Below are 2,758 nucleotides of genomic sequence, written 5' to 3' on the forward strand. Positions count from 1 at the left end.
TAGATTCATAATATTTCTTTTCATATAAAACTTTTCAAGTAGCTTACCACTTAATAATTTTAAACAATTCCAGCGAATTCCAGTGAGTTCATACTGATTTTATAAGTACTCTAAATTTATAAAAATGCAAATATTCTCTGGAGATAAAAAGAATTACAGTTTTTTTTAAACCCTTACCTTCTGTCTTGGAGTCAGTAATGTGTATTGGCTCCAAGGTAGAAAAGTGGTAAGGGTAGGCAATGGGGGTCAAGTGACTTGCCCAGGGTCACACAGCTGGGAAGTGTCTGAGGCCAGATTTGAACCTAGGACCTCCCGTCTCTAGGCCTGGCTCTCAATCCACTGAGCTACCAAGCTGCCCCCAGAATTACAGTTTTTGAATGTGAACCTGAGTCATTTCTCATGACAAAAACCTGGTGATTGGGAATAGAGCCAAGCTGGCAGATTAGGATGGCCACCTGGCTGAATTATCCCAACATTCTTCTCCAAACAACTTTAAAATAATGCCTCAAATCAAATTTTGTAGAAGTAAAGTCAACAAAAGGTTGAAATGAGGCCTTTTTCTGGCCTAAGAAAACTTAAGAGGTCAACAGGAAAAGTCAATGACACTGGGATAGAGGCCTTTCCAAAGCAACATAGAGGATTACAACAATAGCAGTTGCAAGAGAAGCACCTTTGTAAGCTTTCATCCCAGAGATGGTAAAAGGGCCAGAAAACTGATCAGAAAGAGAATAAATGGAATTCCACCAGTTTATTATTCCTTTGAGCACAATAGTATTCCATCACCAACATAAACTACAATTTGTTTAGCCATTCCCCAATTGAAAGGCATCCCTTAATTTTACAGTTTTTTGCCACTTAAAGAAGCACACCTATAAATATTTTCATACAAGTCTGTTTATCTATGATCTTTTTGGGGTACAAAACCAGCAATGCTATGGTTGGATCAAAGGGCAGGCAGTCTTTTAGAGCTCTTTAGGCATAGTTCCAAATTGCCATCCAGAATGGTCGGATCAGCTCACAACTCCACCAGCAATGCGTTAATGTCCCAATTTGGCCACATCCCCTCCAACATTCATTACTCTCCCCTGCTATCATTTTAGCCAATCTGCTCTGTGTGAGGTGATACCTCAGAGTTGTTTTGATTTGCATTTCTCTAATTACTAGACATTTAGAACACTTTCTCATGTGCTTATTGATTGTTTTGATTTCTTTATCTGAAAATTGACTATTCATGTCCCTTGGCCATTTATCAATTGGTGAATGGCTTGATTTTTTTATACAATTGTTTTAGCTTTTTGTATATTTGAGTAATTAGACCTCTGTCAGAGTTTTTTGTTATAAAGATTTTTCCCAGTTTGTTGTTTCTCTTCTGATTTTGGTTGCATTGTTTTTGTTTGTACAAAAACTTTTTAATTTAATATAATCAAAATTATTTATTTTACATTTTGTAATTTTTTCTAACTCTTGCTTGGTTTTAAAATCTTCCCTTTCCCATAGATCTGAGAGTATACTATTCTATGTTTACCTAGTTTTCTTATAGTTTCCTTCTTTATATTCAAGTCATTCATCCATTCTGAATTTATCTTAGTGTAGGGTGTGAGATGATGATCTAAACCTAATCTCTCCCATATTGTTTTCTAATTTTCCCAAAAGTTTTGGTCAAATAGTGGAAATTTTTGTTAGCCCTGGGTACAACTAGTGCTCATTGGCAACTGTATTCCAGATCAAATTAGTTCTGGGACACAGTTCTAGGTCACAGTTTAAGAACGGAGTAGAGCATGGGTGGTTTTGTCTCAATAGAGTTTGATCCCTGCTCACAGCTCCAAAAAAAAAAGAAATGGCAGTAGCATTTCTGGCTGCAGGGCATGAGGGGCTCTCTCTGTGTCCAGACCAGAGCATAGTCCAGGAGAGAAGTGACCATACCTCTCCCAAGATTACACCATCTTGGAAGCCCCAAAACTTGTAGACCCCAAGCAATAGCACTAAAAAAAGTAGCAAAATAAAGCCTGAATATTAGGATAGTATACTTCTACCCCAAAAAGAACTGAAACTAACTTTAATATAAAGTTCAAAGTCAAGAAATCTGTGGTAAAAATGAACCACAACAACAGAAGAATATGACCATAAAAAGCTACTATAGTGGCAGGAAAGACCAAGACAAACTCAGAAGAAAACACGGTGTAAGCTTCTACCAAAATAGCCTGAAAGAAAGATGTTAATTGGACCCAAACCCAAGAAGAATTCCTAGAAGAGATAAGGAAAGAGATGAGTGATAGAGGGAAAATTAAAGAAAGAAATGAATGTAATGAAAGAAAATTATGAAAAGGGAAACACTCTCTTGGTGAAAGAGGCATAAAATAATTCTGAAGAAATTAGTATGTTAAAAAAGAGAATTGACTGATATACTGTGGTACAATCAAACATAATGGACTTATCTACTAGCAGCAATGCAAGGATCCAGAGCAATGCTGAGGGACTTATGAAAAAGAAACCTAGCCACCTTCAGAGGAAGAACTGTGTGAGTAGAAACACAGAAGAAAACAACTGCTTTAACACATGGCCTGATGGGGATATTATTGGTGATGTAGTTGCTAAATGACAACTCTAGTCCAACTATTCATAATATGGAATTGGGTCTTATCAATGATACATGTAAAACTCATTGGAATTTTGCTATGTCTACAGGGGATGGGGTAGGGAGTGGGTGTTGGGGGAGAGAGAAAGAACATGAAACATGTAACTATGAGAAAATATTCAA

This window comes from Gracilinanus agilis, chromosome 5 (assembly GCF_016433145.1).
Source record: "Gracilinanus agilis isolate LMUSP501 chromosome 5, AgileGrace, whole genome shotgun sequence".
Taxonomy (NCBI): domain Eukaryota; kingdom Metazoa; phylum Chordata; class Mammalia; order Didelphimorphia; family Didelphidae; genus Gracilinanus; species Gracilinanus agilis.